We start from the raw sequence: 20,279 nt of genomic DNA on the forward strand, positions 1-20,279 counted from the left end.
GACACACATTACACACCACAAATTTTTTACATACACAACACACAGAAACACATCTTGCACACAAACAAAGGCACACCCAACCATTTATGCCACACATACAGTAGAACCCCCCCCCCCCCACACACACACACACACAATACACAGCCTACACACACCCTACGCATCCTACACACAAGCACCCGCGCCATTACAGACGCCACCAAGCAGTCACTAGCAATGATGCATAGAATGACACGTGCCTTAAACTTATGACGATGCCTTAAACTTATACAGTAACATCAGCATCCAGGGCGTTTTAGGGGTCTTAGCGTCCACAAAAGGCACACAGGTGGTGCGGTGCGCCTGGGTCCTGATGGCACTGACATTGTTGCTCGCAACTATATTCCTTTCTTTTATTTTAAAAGGCCGCAAGGGCCAACTTCTTGGCTTTCATCTTCAGAGAGAGCTTCTTGGTGGACTACCAAATCTGTGTGTTCCTCGCCTGAGCGTGCATGCAGGAGCCCCATCATGATGTTGGTGGCAATGAGCAAGAGACCAAGAGACCAGAGTGCTGCACAGGTCTGGCTTGAGTGAGCTTGAGGTATGGTTTATCTTTTTATCTTCATCAACCAGAGAGTGAGCGGTGGTACGCAACCGAAATTAACCCTTGTTGCATCTTAAATGATGTACTTCTCGGCTTCCACCTTTAGAGGGAGGTTCCTGGGAACTTCCAGACCCACTGTCCCTGGGTGAGGGTTGGGGTTTTGGTCTCTTGCTCCGGGAAAATGGATAGACTGTGGCCAAATTGGCTGCACAGAGCAGATTGATCACACAGACCTAGGTTTTTTGTGGGGGTGAGGGTGGCAGTTTTTGACCCGACCTCTTTGAAAATACCTCCAATAAGTCCACTTGTTTGTGACCCTATCCGCTTGACAAGATGTCACAGGTAACCCATGCATTTCCACAAACTTACTGCCGCCTTCTATGGAACACCCACCACCTAGCACATCATACAGCCCTTCGGCCTTGTCCATGTGCTTTTCATTTCTGGGTTGTTTTCATTCCTTGTGGGCATGGAATGTTTGTTCCTAGCAAAGGTCGTGGCAGACAGCAGCGATAAGCTGAGCCAGGCAGACTCGGAGTTCCAGGAATACCTACTGTAGCAAAGCATGGTAAATGAATGACACCTTCTGTCTCCCGAGATGTGAAATGCCTAGTTACAGGTTCGTGTTCTTGATGAACTGAGCAGTGTTTACAGTTTATGATTCAGGGACACCTGGTCCTGAAGCAGATAAAAACCTGACCCAAAACTCTGCCATCAGAGCAGGGGGCAAAGTGGCCCTAAGAACAGCAAGGGCCAAACTTTCCCGGGCAATCAGAGAGGCGAAGCGCACACACGCTTAGAAAATCCTCAACCACTTCAGGGACAGAGGTGACATACGGCACATGTGGCAGAGCATACAACCCGTTACCAACTATCATCAAATATCATCACCTGCCTGTGACAGTGAAGGGTCCCTTCCAGATGCGCTAAATCGCTTCTACTCTGAGTTCGAGATGTAGAACAACGTGATGGCGACGAAAACCCAGTTTTATTCAGTGAAAATGTAACATTTTAGCAATAAGATTATTATTAATTATCCCAACAGTCAATCTAGTCTAGCCCAAACCCATTTTTCAAGGTTTTCAACACAATAATTTTTTAGTTATAACATATAACATATAATGTTAATATTTTAAGATGTACATTAAAAAATACATTTTAAAATGTATTTTTTCAGCTAATTGTATTTCTTTTTTAACTGTCACAACAACTTCTGCATGTCCATGTTTTGTAACTACAAAACAATAAAGGCAGTATGGACAGTGTTTAAATCTTTTTTAATATATAAGAAATGACACACTTGGACTGTTGTAGCTCCTTTAGGTCACAATCATTTAGTAACCTATTAGATGAATGATTTTGGCATCGGTTTAACTATTAAATAAAATAAAATGCATTACAACATAATTATGTTATCATGTAGTAACATAATTACCACATAGACGCTGCAAAACTGGGTGATTTTAATGATATACCTTGATGCATCTCTTCATTGTGTGCCCACACTGTTTCCCCTCTACACATTGGATATTACTACACATTGGAGCTTTTTTTCTCCGGTTCAATATAAAAAAAAAGTATGAGGCACCATATACGGCTTAAGTCAAACTTCTTTCATGCACACTCACGAAACACTAGCATACACATATATGAAACTGTCACACTTAGGGTTAGGCATACTTACATACTAACTGCTCAAACAACTACATATGAAATGCACGTGCACACCTATGAGATGCACACACAAACTTTTACGTGTGCACATAAAATGCTTGGGTTTCTCGTGCCATCTCGTCAACAGACAGAACATTCTATTTCTGGGGTGGCTGAGGACCTTCACGATCTTCCTGGCCTTGGTCCAGCACCGCCTACTGTATATTGAGTGCAAGTCGGAGGCTCGGTGCGGATGATGCGCTCAGCTAGGCTCCAGAAAAGTGGCAACAGGCCCCCCCTGGGCTGAGGGAGGCTAAGACATGTCTGCACATCCTTACTGCCTGTGCTCTGCCAGTTAGGAAAATGGAGATCCACTGACTCATTGGTGGTGAGTGTGGAGGGAATTATGGTATTAAATCATGAGCTCTAGTCACTGAAGAGCATTTTGGCATATTCCCCCTTTAGGTGTCCAGGTGAGTGAGAGATGTACAGTATGAAGGAGATGAGATCATCTGTAGAGCGGTTCGGGTGTTATGCAAGCTGTAATGGGTCCATTGTGTCAGGTAGTGAAGAAATGTCTCCGACCAGCCATTCAAAGCACTTCATCACTACTGAGGTGTGGGCTACAGGGCGATAGCCATTGAGGAAAACAGGATGGGGTTTCTTCGGAACACTAACAATGACGGACTCGTTGAAGTATGTGGGGATCACCGACTGAGAAGAGGAGAGTTTGAATATCTCTGTGAAAACAGGTGCTAGCTGGTCTGTGCAGGCTCTGAGGACTCGACCTGACATGCCATCTGGTCCTGCTGCTTTCCTGGTGTCCACTCTCCTGAAGGCTCTCCTCACGTCATGCTCGGAGATGATGAACGCATTTCCGGTACCGGCAGTGTCTTCCTGTCTGTAGCCGTTAGTTATTAGCATTGCTAGCATCTGTAGCTGCAGCCTTGAAGCGAGCATAGAATGTGTTCAGCTCGTCTGCCTGGGTCACATCCGCGTTTGTCATGCCGGATGTTGGTGCTTTGTAGTCTGTTATCGTTCTTTGTCCCTGCCACAGGCTCCTAGAGTCACTCTGTTGGAGTTGTGACTCTAGTTTTCTCCCGTAGCGTTGCTTTGCCTCCTTCACCACCTTCCAGACGTTGTTTAACGCTGCCTTGCATGTCGCGGATGGTTTTATCCACCCATGGCTTCTGATTGGAAAACGTCTGATTGTTTTTTTGATGGTATCATCCGCTAGTTTGGCCACCGATTAGTCCTTTGAGCGAGCGACCTCCCTCTGAACTGGAACTACCGGTTTGAGTCTTTGTTTGTATTTTGGCAAGAAGAAGATGGCGGCATGGTCGATTTCCCAAATGGAGAGTGAGATTTTCCCTTGTAGCTCTCCTTGACTGTAGTATAGCGATGATCCAGTGCCCTTTCGCCCCTGGTGGGTCTGGTGATGTGTTGTTAAAAGTTTGCCGATGCGTGTTTGAGGTTGCCGCTGTTAAAGTCCCCCGCCACATTGAGCGATAAGTGTTGTGTCTGGTACTGTGTGAGTCCCCCTGTGTGAGTGTCTGTGTCCGCTTGAGGCGGAATGTAAATGGCGCTGATTATGACCGATGTAAACTGACAAGGAAGGTAAAAAGGACAGTACTTCCAGGTTGGGTGTGCAGGAGCGTGTGAGAGGCACAATGCTTGCGGTGTTGCACCAGCTGTTGCTCACCATTAAACACACTCCACCTCCCCTTGACTTCCTCGAGTCCCGTGTCCTGGCATGCGGTGAACCAAGAAGAACTCGGCCGGCTGAATACCGTGGTCCGGCACCGCAGAGGAGATTGCAGTCTCGAATGATTCTATGGAACATTACCCTGGCCCTGAGGTCATCGAATTTCTTCTCCAGTGACTGGACGTTGGCGAGCAGGATGCTAGGCAGATTTGTGCTGTGTGCACGTGTGTCTTCATGACCTTTGTCCTCCCTAAGGATCTCACTTGGCCAGCTTGGATCCAGAGTTAAAAACTTCAAATTGTGAGTACATTGTATACCAATAGAAGCAAGAGTGTCCCTATCATACCTAATAAACTCAATGGTAATGAATTTGCCGGTTTTAGATCACTGAAAAGTAACTCACAAAAACAAAAACAAAGAAAAAGGGGTCGGAGCAGTTGTGATGGCAGCTGAACTCACCAACGCCATCTTGAAACAGACACACAGAAACTACTTATCCTACACAAAATGTACACATCCTACACACACACACACACACAGACACACACACACACACAGCCACAGACACACACACAGTACACACACCCTACTGTATGCTTCCTACAAAAATGATGACGGGCCCAAGCACCCCCACCATTACAGTCAACATCAAGCAATCACTAGCAATGATGCAAGCAAAAACAATGTGGAACTATGAAGAAACAAAAGAAGAAGACATAAGTTTTGTTTTAGGGGTCTTAGCATGTTCAAAGGCACACTGGTTGTGTGGTGTGTCTGGTGCACACTGGTGCTTAGGCTTGCTCATTGTTACTTGCAAGTATATTTCTTTTCTTATTTTTAAAGCTGCAGAGCCACGTTCTTGGCTTTCATCTTCTTAAAGAGCTTCTTAATGGACTACCAGACTGTGGTATGGTATGTGCCGGCCTGAGACCCACAAGTGTTCCTCGCCTGATCGTGCATGCGGAAGCCCCATCATGACTTTGGAGGCAATGTACCCTCCAGAGTGCTGCGCAGGACTGCCTTAAGCAAGCTTGAGGTGGGGTTTATCTTCATCAACCAGTGCGTGACCGATGGTACGCAACCAAAATTAATCGTTGTTGTATCTTAAATGGCCAGATGTACTTCTTGGCTTCCACCTTTGCCAGGAGTTTCTTGGGAACTTCCAGATCCATTGTCCTGGGTGAGGGCCTTGGGCTCTTGCTCTGGGAACATGGGTAATTCGGCTGCAGGGAGCAGATTGATCATGCAATCCTAGGTTCTTTAAGGCGGTGGCAGTTTTGCCCTACCTCTTTGAAATACCTCTGATAAGTTCACCTGTTTGTGAAACACTGGGAAAGGTGGTTGTGGTAGATTCAGATAGCTCAGACCCTATGACTCTATCTGCTTGACAAGATGTCACAAGTAACCCATGCATTTCAACAAACATTCTGCGGCCTTCTACAGAACGCTCACCACCTAGCACATCATACTGCTCGTCAGCCTTTTCCGTGCTTTACATTCCTGGCTGCTTTTCATTCTTTGCGGCTCCTAGCGAAGGTTGTAGCAGACAAAAGCCGTAAGCTGAGCCAGCCAGTCTCTGAGTTCCAGGAATTACATACTGTAGCAGAGCATGATAATTCCATGATGATCATGTCTGCCTAGACGTAAAAGGCTTTATTTACAGTTTCTTGCTCTTGATCAACTGACCAGTATTAACAGTCGATGATTGAGGACACCTGGTTCTGAAGCAGATGAAAACCTGGCCAATAGAAGCCATCTCTGCTCTTCAGGACATTTTTGAGTACTCTGTTTAAGAAGGCTGCATCTTGCGGCACCTTCACTGAGTTGGAGAAGTTCACTGTCTCCAAGAACATCATCTCACGACCAACCAGAAACATTCAAGCACTCACATCCAGACTGTGCAACAGCTTCCTTTTACAAGCCATCTCTCTCCTCAACAAAAAGGGACTGGACTAATGAACAAACACAAATTATTGTGTTATTGTGTGTAAGTTATTGCACACACACACACACACACACACACACACACACACACACACACACACACACACACACACACACACACACAATATCTCAGGTATTGTCTACTCAACTACCTCAAAACATTGAGACTGAACCTATAAACGACACATGTGCAAACACACTTATCAACAACCATCTAAAAAATTTTCACACCAATGTGTAGTTGCGCGTTTGCGTAATATCCATTAGTTGTCATTTGCACAAGCCTATTTAATCTTTCCTGCTACTTTAAAGGAATTTGTCCTCTTTACTGTTTCTCCTCCCACTACCTTAACTCATTACCTCATTATGTCATCATCACGAAGTATTGAAATGTGTCACGTTGTTGCCTTAAGTGACTTTGTCACTCTTTGTCACTATTTGCATGAGCAGTTTTGTTGTCTTTTTTTTTTTTAGTATAGAACATTTTTAGTGGTAACTTAAAAATGTCCACCTGTCTTGTCTCAGCCAGTTAGTTAATTGGAATGCTTAGTAAGCTGGTTAGTTTTTGTTCATTTATGTTATTAATTTATGTTGGATGTAGGACCTTGGTCCTGGAGGAAGGTGGTTTCGTTTCACTGTGTTTCACTAAACTGTATATGGTTAAAAAGAAAAGAAAATCCTACTTGAACTTGGTACCACACATAAAGCAAACACCTAGCTAAACCCATGATTTGTTTTGACCGGCATGTGAAAGCCTACACCTTGAAATTGGGGCATACCCCATTCCTGGGATGCTTGGGTCCAGTTTGATGTGTCTCTCCACTACAGAAACATTAGCTCACACCGTCCCCAGGCTGACCCTCCATTAGAAGTACTCAGGCCTGCATTGGGGCCACCATTTGCCCATGGTTCCTCTCTTCTGTCCCTGCTCACCGCTTACTTAAGGAGTTCTCATTATTTTCTTCTATAAACTATAAACAATGTGAAGTCTTTTTCTGTATTTATATAATTATTATATTCTTATCTCATATTTATTTAAACGTTTTCTTTTTCATACTGTATTTTTTTATCATATTCTTAATTTAAATACTCTATTTTCTTTTTTTAATGTTTAGGTCATGAAAGGTTGTAAAAGCATTTCTCTAAATATCATATTGTATATACCTGTGTATAATTGTATAATTTGAATTACATTTGAAACAAAAATTCACATAAATTAACATTCTCTCTTATATAAACGTCATGCTCGCAACTTCCGTCATTCATAATGCTTCCTTTTTAATAAATATATTTAGTCCCATGAGCGTGTAAATCTGATTTCACATAAAGTGAAAATCAGATTTCTTGTAATGACTTAATATGAACATGTAGAAAACTTCATGTAATGGAAACTTTTGGATTACCTGACCGAGGTGGTTTACTGAATGTTTCGTAAACAATTACGTTTTTAATCCTACTTCATTATTAGTGTGTCAAACAATACTTTTCAGAACTTTATGTTACTTAACGATGTACAAGTGTTGCAAGATCTCTGGGATTCTAAGCTTGAACAATGTGTAGAGCTCGCATGCTTACCAATAATAATAAATTATAATACTTATAATAAATAACCGGAATTAGTGCTTTAAGTGATAAGTTCTTTTACTCTAATTTATTATAATTTAAATTCAAGTATTAAAGAATGCTTAAAAGTACTTATGAACTCGTTTTGTATGTATTATAGTGACCATGCATTAGATGTGTGAGAAAACCGCTTTCCTGAGCTCGTACAGCGCTAAGAACGCAGCAAACGCATTATCTCAATTTCCTAAGGCAAAATATCTAATAAATGATTATTTCCACAACATTCATTCATTTTGGCATACATTTTGAAAAACACCTTTTTCGTTATTCTTTTTCATAGTTTGATGCTTAAAAGTACTTATAAACTCGTTTTATATGTATTACAGTGACCATTCATTAGTTGTTTGACAAAACCACTTTCCTGAGCTCGTACAGCGCTCAGAACGCAGCAAACGCATTATCTCAATCTCCTCAGGCAAAAAATCTAATAAATGATCTTTTCCACAACATTCATGCATTTTGGCATACATGTTCAATAAAAGATTTTTTGTTATTCTTTTTCATAGTTTGATGCTTAAAAGTACTTATGAACTCGTTTTATATGTATTACAGTGACCATGCATTAGTTGTATGAGAAAACCGCTTTCCTGAGGTCGTACAGCGCTAAGAGCGCAGCAAACGCATTATCTCAATTTCCCAAGGCAAAATATCTAATAAATGATCATTTCCACAACATTCATGCATTTTGGCATACATGTTGAAAAACAACTTTTTTGTTATTCTTTTTCATAGTTTGATGCTTAAAAGTACTTATAAACAGACTTCCGGGAGAGTGTGATGGCGTAAAGACGTGTTGAATCTTGCTCCCGCATTGCTATCTTTATAACTGTTTCAGTAGCCTTCCACTCACCTTTTATTTTGATGTTAATTGGACAATATTGAGGTCAGACACACACCGATACCAAATGATGGCAGCCAAATCAACAAAACAAAGTAAAAAAGATCAGAAAGCTGAGGCGTGTGGAGACGACGGTAAAAACATTAACATGGCCGCAATCACCAGCCTTTTGGAAGAACACAGGGCTGCTCTATCGACAGAGTTTAAAACCACTGTTTCGACACTCGATGTAAAGCTGGACCGAATTTAAGCTACCGTGACGTCACATGCCTCGAAAATTAGCTCGTTGAAAGCCCACGGGAATTCACAGGAGGAGCGCTCACGAGCCCTGGAAACTACATGTGCCATGGTAACAGAGAGCAATGCCAAGTTGCTCTCTAAGGTTGTGGATCTCGAATCACGCAGTCGACGTAACAACATAAGAATCATCGGATTACCTGAATCTATCGAAGGCCCCCGCCCCTCTATCTTTTTCTCCGATCTACTCGTGAAGGTGCTGGGAAGCGAGGTCCTGGAATCCCCCCCGGAGTGTGACAGGGCTCATCGATCGCTGACTGACAAACCGAAGCCGGGACAGAGGCCTAGGCCCGTCATAATCCGGCTCCACAAATTTCGACAGAAAGACAAAATCATCCGTGAGGCCAGAGCAAGGAGGGGGAAGCTTCAATACCGCGGAACCCCCATTGCTATCTACGAAGACTACGCACCAGAGGTTGTGGAACAACGTTCTAAATATAAAGAGGTGCTATCTGAACTCTACAAATTGGGACTAAAACCATCACTGTCGTTCCCGGCCAGGTTAACCATCGTAACGAAGGAGGGTAATAGGAGGAGATTTGCGACGGTCGCCGAAGCGAAGGAATATGCTGCATCTCTATGTTCAGCTGAAAACTAAACTCGAAGTGCCCAATGTAGCAACTTGCTACTGGTTCGGTTAGTGATTCAAAACGCAACGTTTGTAAATTGTTCAGAACAATGCTCAATTAAGAGGTTAAAATGTTATTGTTTGGCTGCTATATCTTTAATATGCCAGTGTTTAGACTGTCCCAATCTTATAGGCACCTTTTATTTGATGATACAGGTGGGCTGTGCACCACTGTGCTAACGATTTTCTTGATATCAGACCCGCCTTTTAGATATCATTATGTCAGCCTATAGTACTAATTATTATTATTATTATTATTATTATTATTTATTTATTTTTGTTTGTTTTTGTCTTGTCCAATTTTCATTTACATTACAAACAGTGGGGCCAACCCTTTTGTTAAATGAAGGGAGCGAGACTTTGGAAGTCTTGAGCTGTTTAGCTTAGATATTTACACTTTGGGGATAACTTTAAGGCCACAATTAGTGTATGTGTGTGTGTTTTTTTTCTTTTGTCTTTTGTCTTTTTTTTTTTTTTTTTCTTTTACGGGTCAGATGGTCCCAAATTGCTCTATACTGTACATCGACTTAGATGGCGGTTGCTAATACAGCAAAGGGGGGTAAAGATATACGCCTCATTTCATGGAATACTAAAGGATTAAACAAGGCCGTTAAGATTGGTAAGGTATTGACACAGTTAAGACATTTAAAAGGAGATGTCATATTTCTACAGGAAACGCATCTTGAAACAACAAATGTCCAACGTATTAAAAGAGCGTGGATGAGCCACGTTTTTCATTCAAAATTTTCTGGGAAGGCTAGAGGGGCCGCTATTATTATTAGTAAAAACACACAGTTTGAGCCAACAAAAGTTATTTAAGATACTAATGGTCGTTACGTCTTGGTATCGGGCTGGTTACAGAGCTTTCCAGTTATTCTGGTTTCTGTTTATGCGCCCAACTGGGATAACGAACAGTTTTTTATTAACCTTTTTGCTAAAATCCCAAACAGTGACACTCATCACATACTGATAGGAGGTGATTTTAACTTTGTGCAAGATACTGTTCTCGATAGGTCGTCACCCAAACAAATTAGTCTGTCAAAATCTGCCAAAGTAGTACGTAACTGCTCATCATGTTTGGGAATTTCAGATCCCTGGAGGTTTAGAAATCCCCATAGCAAAGTATTTTCCTTTTTTTCTCCTCCGCATCAGAACTTCTCGCGAATTGACTTTTTTTTGATTGATGATAAATTGCTACACTTGGTTACTGCTAGTAATTATCATCCTATAGTTATTTCGGACCATGCCCCCACATCGCTCGATATTAATCTTCCCTCCCCCACTTCCCCATCCCTATGGAAGTTCAGCTCTCACCTTTTAGCAAATCAGGATTTTAAGAACTTTGTGGCAACACAAATTAATAATTACATGGAATACAATGACACCACTGAAATGAACAGTGAATTTTTATGGGAGGCGCTCAAAACTTTTGTCCGCGGCCAGATTATTTTGTTTAGTTCACATTTAAATAAGGCTGATAGGGCTAAGAGACAGGAAATTTTAGACGAACTTTTTAAACTCGACGAAACTTACGCCGCCTCCCCTTCTCCAATCCTATATAAAAAAAGGCTTGTATTACAATCAGAATAGAACTGTCTAATGACACACGAGGTAGAGAGACAATTACGACAAACCAAACAACGTTTCTTCGAGCATGGTGACAAGGCGGGTATATTACTAGCCCAACAGGCCCGTGCAGCCAGTGCATCAAGGGTAATCCCAAGAATTATTTCTTCTAGCGGTAATCTTACTACAGACCCGGCCAAAATTAACAAAATTTTTCTAGACTTTTACACTAACCTTTATACATCCGAGTATCCTTTAAATTTAACAGATATTCCCAATCCCCTAAATTCACTACATTACCCTAAAATTAGCAATGATGCAGCTGGAAAACTAGGCAGCCCCATTTCTCCTCAGGAGATCCAAGAAGCTATTAAGTCAATGCAGAATGGAAAATCCCCAGGCCCTGATGGCTTTACGGTTGAATTTTATAAGGCATACTTTAATTTGTTAACCCCAGTCCTAGTGAAGATGTATAATGATTCCTTTCAAATTTGTAAATTGCCGGCTACTTTATACTCGGCATCTATATCCTTGCTTCTGAAAAAGGACAAGGACCCCACATCTTGTGCTAGCTACCGACCAATCTCTTTGTTAAACGTAGACTTTAAGATTTTAGCCAAAGTTCTTTCCCTTCGCCTCCAGGATGTTATGTCATCTATAATTTCTCCAGATCAAACTGGCTTCACATACGGAAGACATTCATTTTTTAATACTAGAAGACTACTTAATATTCTTTTCTCTCCTTCAGCCAACACTCCTGAGGTTATAGTTTCGCTGGATGCAGAGAAGGCGTTCAATAGGGTGGAATGGGAATATCTCTTCTTCGTACTGGACAAATTTGGATTTGACCCTAAATTTATTTCTTGGATCCGATTACTTTACGCCGTTCCAACTGCCTCAATACACACCAATGGTGTTCGCTCGCAGCAGTTCTTACTCCAACGAGGTACACGCCAAGGATGTCCACTCTCACCCCTGCTATTTAATATAGCTATTGAACCTTTAGCTATCTGGCTTCGCAGTTGTGACGCATTTAAAGGTATTATTCGTCATGGTCAAACTCATAAACTCTCTCTTTATGCGGATGACCTGTTATTATACATTTCTGACCCCTTAGTCTCCCTCCCCCCTATATTACACATTTTAGACCAGTTTGGCCATTGTTCTGGGTACAAGTTGAATTTCCAAAAAAGTGAGCTATTTTTTGTAAACCACTTAGCTAAATCTCTTCCTACATCTTCACTCCCCTTTAAGATAGCCTTGGAAGGGTTTAAATATTTGGGCATATCCATAACCAATTCATTTAAAGACTTGTTTTCTAATAATTTCACCCCACTGTTGGATAATTGTAAATCAGATTTTGCTCGTTGGAAATCCCTCTCCTTATCTCTAATAGGCCGTGTGAATCTTATCAAAATGATTATTTTGCCAATATTTTTGTATCTTTTTCAACATGTCCCTGTCTATCTTAATAAATCCTTTTTCATCAATCTAGATCAACAATTGAACGGGTTCCTTTGGAGTAACAAACCGGCTCGTATTAGAAAATCAGTGCTTCAACTTTCCAAATCTGAAGGAGGTTTAGCGCTTCCAAACTTTCGTCATTACTTCTGGGCCTGCAATATTATTAAACTGCTTTATTGGGTAGACCATAAGGGTTGTGTCACTACCCCGCCCTGGCTACATATAGAGGTATCCTCGTCTCATTCCCTGCCTTCTAATATCTGCTCACAGCTTCCTATTGAGCTGCACAAAATCTCACGCAACCCAGTAGTCACTAATACCATCAAGATCTGGCTTCAATTCAGAAAACAATTTGGCCTCCACAAAGCGTCTATTAACATGCCAATCTTAAATAATCATTTGTTCCCACCATCTCTTTTGGACCGTACTTTCGATATTTGGGCAAATAAGGGCCTTTGTACTTTAAATGACCTGTATGAAAACGATATTTTTACCTCTTTTTCTTCTTTATCAACTAAATTTAACCTCCCTAATAGCCATCTCTTTCGCTTTTTTCAAGTAAGGCACTTCATTCAAAAGTTGTTTCCTCACTTTCCTAATCGACCCCTGAATCGGAACTCGATTCAATTCTTACTCTGGACCCAGGTCAAAGACGACTGATATCCAGTATCTATTATAAAATATCCTCCCTTACCCCATCTCCACTCAATTCTCTTAAACAAACCTGGGAGCAGGATTTGGGTTTTGACATATCTGAGGATCAGTGGAAAGATATTCTTGATTTAATTCATTCTTCGTCTATCTGTGCCAGACATGCTTTAATACAATGTAAAGTGCTTCACAGAGCTCATTACACGAATGCTAAATTGGCTAAAATATTTTCAAACCTAAGTGATGAGTGCAATAGATGTAAACATTCTCCAGCTGATCACCTTCATATGTTCTGGTCTTGCCCGAGACTAACAGACTACTGGTCAGACATTTTTAGAACAATCTCACAGGCCCTTAATCTCACCATTGCCCCTGATGTACTGACTGTCCTGTTTGGGCTTTCCCCAACCTCAATTACATCATCCACGATGCGCGGAGTCATTGCCTTTACCACTCTGTTAGTTAGACGTGCAATCCTTCTTAAATGGAAACACGTTTCTCCCCCTTCATATGAAGACTAGGCACGAGAAGTATTACATTGTATTCAACTTGAAAAGTTCAGATTTTCTTATAAGGGATCATTGAGTTCTTTCTACAAAACATGGAATCCCATTCTGAGTATTATTAGACAAGTTAATACATCACCTGGACCTTCCCCTTAGAGACCTAATAGAGGATCATTTGACCGGACCTTACTTTTATTGTAAATTAATTCGTTTTTGTTTTCTTTTTATTTATTTATTATTATTATTATTATTATTATTTTTTTTTTATTTTTTATTTTTTATTTTTTTATGTTACATGTGGCCTGGGAAGGGTTATGGGCGGGAGGGTATGTTGGCTATTTTTTGTTTTTAGTTTTATTTTGTTTTGTTGTTGTTTCATATAGTAGATACTATGTTCAGTTTATGGTTGAGGTAATACACTCTGTGTGTCTGCAAAAAATTAATAAAAAATAATGGGAAAAAAAAAAAAGTACTTATAAACTCGTTTTATATGTATTACAGTGACCATTAGGCAAAATATCTAATAAATAATCATTTCCACAACATTCATGCATTTTGGCATACATGTTGAAAAACAACTTTTTTGTTATTCTTTTTCATAGTTTGATGCTTAAAAGTACTTATAAACTCGTTTTATATGTACAACAGTGACCATGCATTAGTTGTGTGAGAAAACCGCTTTCCTGAGCTCGTACAGCGCTCAGAACGCAGCAAACGCATTATCTCAATCTCCCAAGGCAAAATATCTAATAAATGATCATTTCCACAACATTCATGCATTTTGGCATACATGTTAAAAAAAAGATTTTTTGTTATTGTTTTTAAGATTTTGACCATGACAACTGTATATAAACTCATTATGTACGTTTTACAGTGACCATGCATTAGTTGTGTGAGAAAACCGCTTTCCTGAGCTCGTACAGCGCTAAGAACGCAGCAAACGCTTCATCACACAAACGTTTTGCTAATGTCATGAATCAGCGAGCGCTGTCTTCCTATTTTGTGGATTACTATTTATATATTCATTCATCTTCCTCAAAACATCTGGATCTTCAAGATCCTCATCAAACTCAAAATACGTTTCACATTCGCCTAACTCAACAGCAGATCAAATACAAATACACAAAGAAGACCACGCGCACTACACACAGTACCCAGACACTACACATCCTACACAGACGCACACTGCACACGCATACCACACACACACACACACACACAAACACACACACACACACACACACACATAAACACGCACACACGCACACACACAAACACACACACACACACACACACATCACATATCCTACGTACACAAATGTTGACCTATTCAAGCATTTGAGTCATTACAGTTCAATTAAATTCAATTCAATTCAATTTTATTTATATAGCGCTTTTAACAATGGTCATTGTCTCAAAGCAGCTTCACAAAGATGAAAGAAATCCAAAAAAAAAAAAATAATAATAAAAATAAAAATAATAATAATAATAAAATAATAAAATATTAATAATAATAATAAATTGTGTATGTGTGAGAAAAATGTGTCTAGATAATAACGAGATGAATAAATGAAATTTCTCTGATGAGCAAGCCAAGGATGACGGCGACAGTGGCAAGGAAAAACTCCCTGAGATGGCAATAGGAAGAAACCTTGAGAGGAACCAGACTCAACAGGGAACCCATCCTCATTTGGGTGATAACAGATAGAGATGATATAACACCATGTGTGTTATGCAGCTGAGAGTACAATATAACAGAAATTCTTTAAATTAACATTAAGTCCAGTTCAGCATAGGGATGAGTCAGTAGGTGCAGAGGGCAGATGGGGTCTGGATCACTGGGAGCACAGGAGCAGGATGTGTAGCTCCAATCATAATAAGGCAGAATTCAGCTAGAGCTGGGCCTTCTCTGGATGCCTCAGGATCCTCACAGGGTTGGCCTTTGTCTGCTGAAGCTGGTACAATCTCCAGATGCCTCGGGATGGGTAGAAAAGTACAGAACAAATGGAGAGAATTAGCGTAGTTGCCATTCAGAATAGATGTACTGAAGTATGAAGTTATGGGATGAGTTACGTGTATGCCAGATTAAAGAGATGCGTCTTGAGTCTACTTTAAACTGGGAAACTGTGTCTAAGCCCCGAACACTGTCTGGAAGGCTATTCCAAAGTTTTGGAGCTAAATATGAAAAAGCCCTACCCCCTTTTGTAGATTTTGAAATTCTGGGAACTACCAGAAGTCCAGAGTTTTGTGATCTTAAGGAGCGTGGCGGATTATAGCGTTTCAGAAGACTGGTTAGGTATGTGGGAGCTAAACCATTTAAAGCCTTGTATGTAAATAATACTATTTTGTAATTAATTCTAAACTGAACAGGTAGCCAGTGCAGGGATGATAATATTGGGGTTATATAATCATATTCTCTGGATCTGGTGAGAACCCTGGCGGCTGCATTTTGGACTAACTGAAGCTTGTTTATTGAGGATGCAGGACAACCACCTAGTAATGCATTACAATAGTCCAGTCTGGAGGTCATGAATGCATAAACTAGCTTTTCTGCATCAGATACGGATAAGATGCTCCTAAGTTTGGCGATATTTCTAAGATGGAAAAAGGCTGTTTTTGTGATATTGGAAATATGATTTTCAAAGGACAAGTTACTGTCCAATATTACACCTAGGTCTTTTACTATTGAGCTAGTAGTAACAGTATATCCTTCTAAACACTGGCTGAATTGTGAAAGCTGTTGTGTGCTGGTTTTTAGGCCGATGAGTAATATCTCTGTCTTGTCTGAGTTTAGTAAGAGGAAGTTATTGGTCATCCAATCTTTTATGTCCTGGACACACTCGGTTAATCTAGACAATTTAGGTATTTCGTCTGGTTTTGTTGAGATATATAATTGGGTATCATCAGCATAACAATGGAAACTAATTCCATGTCTTCTAATGATGTTACCTAGGGGAAGCATGTATATTGAGAACAGCAGAGGTCCTAAAACTGACCCTTGTGGGACCCCATATTTCACTGGCATTACACCAGACAGTTCTCCATTTAGGTCTACAAAATGGTATCGATCAGACAGGTATGATCTAAACCATTTTAATGCCTGTCCCTGAATACCTATGTGATTTTGTAAGCGATCTATGAGAATGTTATGATCTATAGTGTCGAATGCAGCACTAAGATCAAGCAAGACTAGAATTGAGGTGCAGCCTTGGTCCGAAGCTAAAAACAAGTCGTTTGCAATCTTAACTAGTGCAGTTTCTGTACTATGATGGGGCCTGAAACCTGATTGAAATTCTTCAAGGATGAAGTCTACAGTCACCACCCAAACCCAGTCACACCTCGCAGTGGTGCACCAGAAAGACGTCCAGCCATGAGATGCATGTCATATTTGGTTCAGAGGTCTTAGTGTGCTGAAAAGGCACACAAGTTGTGAGGTGCGCCCAAGTGTCAATGGCACAGGTGCTTGGGCCAGCTCATCGTAGCTTGTAACTATATTTCTTACTTTTTGTAAAGGCTTAGTGGCCCACTTCTTCTCCTTACGGGCTATCTCAGGGAACACATGGTAACAAAATTGGATGCAGATTAATTGTAGGAAAAGATCCTAGGACTTTGGGGGGGAAGGGAGCAAGTTTTTTTGGCCCTAACTTCTTGAGAATACCTCCTATAAGTCCACATCTTTGTGAAACACTGGGGAATGTGCTTGTAAGTGGTTGAGATAGCTCAGACTTTATGACTCGATCTGCTCGACAAAATGGCACAAGTATCCCATGAATTTTCACAAATGTACTGCAGTCTACTATGGAACGCTCACCTCCTAGAACATCCTTCGGCCATCTACTTGTGATTTCAATTTTTAAAATCAAAAAAGGGGCTCCTAGCAGGAATGCAAAAAATTAGCGCAAGGGGAGGGGCTCCCAGCAGGAATACAAACACATCCTTTACACACACACACACACACACACACACACACACACACACAAACATACACACACACTATTCATACACATGCACATTTACTACATACACAGATATTACAGACACACATGCACTACACGCGCACACAAATACAGATGCATATTACACACACAGGACACCCTACGCATCCTGCACACAAGCACCCGCGCCATTACAGACGCCACCAAGCAGTCACTAGCAATGATGCATAGAATGACACGTGCCTTAAACTTATGATGATGCCTTAAACTTATACAGTGACATCAGCATCCAGGGCGTTTTAGGGGTCTTAGCGTCCACAAAAGGCACACAGGTGGTGCGGTGCGTCTGTGTCCGGATGACATTGGTGCTTGGGTGCGCTCATTGTTGCTCGCAACTATATTCCTTTCTTTTATTTTAAAAGGCCGCAGGGCCAACTTCTTGGCTTTCATCTTCAGAGAGAGCTTCTTGGTGGACTACCAAACCTGTGTGTTCCTCGCCTGAGCGTGCATGCAGGAGCCCCATCATGATGTTGGTGGCAATGAGCAAGAGACCAAGAGACCAGAGTGCTGCACAGGTCTGGCTTGAGTGAGCTTGAGGTATGGTTTATCTTTTTATCTTCATCAACCAGAGAGTGAGCGGTGGTACGCAACCGAAATTAACCCTTGTTGCATCTTAAATGGCCCGATGTACTTCTCGGCTTCCACCTTTAGAGGGAGGTTCTTGGGAACTTCCAGACCCACTGCCCCTGGGTGAGGGTTGGGGTTTTGGTCTCTTGCTCCAGGAAAATGGATAGACTGTGGCCAAATTGGCTGCACAGAGCAGATTGATCACACAGACCTAGGTTTTTTGTGGGGGTGAGGGTGGCAGTTTTTGACCCGACCTCTTTGAAAATACCTCCAATAAGTCCTCTTGTTTGTGACCTTATCTGCTTGACAAGATGTCACAGGTAACCCATGCATTTCCACAAACTTACTGCCGCCTTCTATGGAACACCCACCTAGCACATCATACAGCCCTTCGGCCTTGTCCATGTGCTTTTCATTTCTGGGTTGTTTTCATTCCTTGTGGGCATGGAATGTTTGTTCCTAGCAAAGGTTGTGGCAGACAGCAGCGATAAGCTGAGCCAGGCAGACAAGGGAGTTCCAGGAATACCTACTGTAGCAAAGCATGGTAAATGAATGACACCTTCTGTCTCCCGAGATGTGAAATGCCTAGTTACAGGTTCGTGTTCTTGATGAACTGAGCAGTGTTTACAGTTTATGATTCAGGGACACCTGGTCCTGAAGCAGATAAAAACCTGACCCAAAACTCTGCCATCAGAGCAGGGGGCAAAGTGGCCCTAAGAACAGCAAGGGCCAAACTTTCCCGGGCAATCAGAGAGGCGAAGCGCACACACGCTTAGAAAATCCTCAACCACTTCAGGGACAGAGGTGACATACGGCACATGTGGCAGAGCATACAACCTGTTACCAACTATCATCAAATATCATCACCTGCCTGTGACAGTGAAGGGTCCCTTCCAGATGCGCTAAATAGCTTCTACTCTGAGTTCGAGATGTAGAACAACGTGATGGCGACGAAAACCCAGTTTTATTCAGTGAAAATGTAACATTTTAGCAATAAGATTATTATTAATTATCCCAACAGTCAATCTAGTCTAGCCCAAACCCATTTTTCAAGGTTTTCAACACAATAATTTTTTAGTTATAACATGGATAGTGTTTAAATCTTTTTTAATATATAAGAAATGACACACTTGGACTGTTGTAGCTCCTTTAGGTCACAATCATTTAGTACCCTATTAGATGAATGATTTTGGCATCGGTTTAACTATTAAATAAAATAAAATGCATTACAACATAATTATGTTATCACGTAGTAACATAATTACCACATAGACGCTGCAAAACTGGGTGATTTTAATGATATACCTTGATGCATCTCTTCATTGTGTGCCCACACTGTTTCCCCTCTACACATTGGATACTACTACACATTGGAGCTTTTTTTCTCCGGTTCAATATAAAAAAAAAGTATGGGGCACCATATACGGCTTAAGTAAAACTTCTTTCATGCACACACACGAAACACTAGCATACACATATATGAAGCTGTCACACTTAGGGTTAGGCATACTTACATACTAACTGCTCAAACAACTACATATGAAATGCACGTGCACACCTATGAGATGCACACACAAACTTTTATGTGTGCACATAAAATGTTTGGGTTTCTCGTGCCATCTCGTCAACAGACAGAACATTCTATTTCTGGGGTGGCTGAGGACCTTCACGATCTTCCTGCCCTTGGTCCAGCACCGCCTACTGTATATTGAGTGCAAGTCGGGGGCTCGGTGCGGATGATGTGCTCAGCTAGGCTCCAGAAAAGTGGCAACAGGCGCCACCGGGCTGAGGGAGGCTAAGACATGTCTGCACATCCTTACTGCCTGTGCTCTGCCAGTTAGGAAAATGGAGATCCACTGACTCATTGGTGGTGAGTGTGGAGGGAATTATGGTATTAAATCATGAGCTCTAGTCGCTGAAGAGCATTTTGGCATATTCCCCCTTCAGGTGTCCAGGTGAGTGAGAGATGTACAGTATGAAGGAGATGAGATCATCTGTAGAGCGGTTCGGGTGTTATGCAAGCTGTAATGGGTCCATTGTGTCAGGTAGTGAAGAAATGTCTCCGACCAGCCATTTAAAGCACTTCATCACTACTGAGGTGTGGGCTACAGGGCAATAGCCATTGAGGAAAACAGGATGGGGTTTCTTCGGAACACTAACAATGACGGACTCGTTGAAGTATGTGGGGATCACCGACTGAGAGGAGGAGAGGTTGAATATCTCTGTGAAAACAGGTGCTAGCTGGTCTGTGCAGGCTCT

This window comes from Clarias gariepinus, chromosome 12 (assembly GCF_024256425.1).
Source record: "Clarias gariepinus isolate MV-2021 ecotype Netherlands chromosome 12, CGAR_prim_01v2, whole genome shotgun sequence".
NCBI classification, from domain to species: domain Eukaryota; kingdom Metazoa; phylum Chordata; class Actinopteri; order Siluriformes; family Clariidae; genus Clarias; species Clarias gariepinus.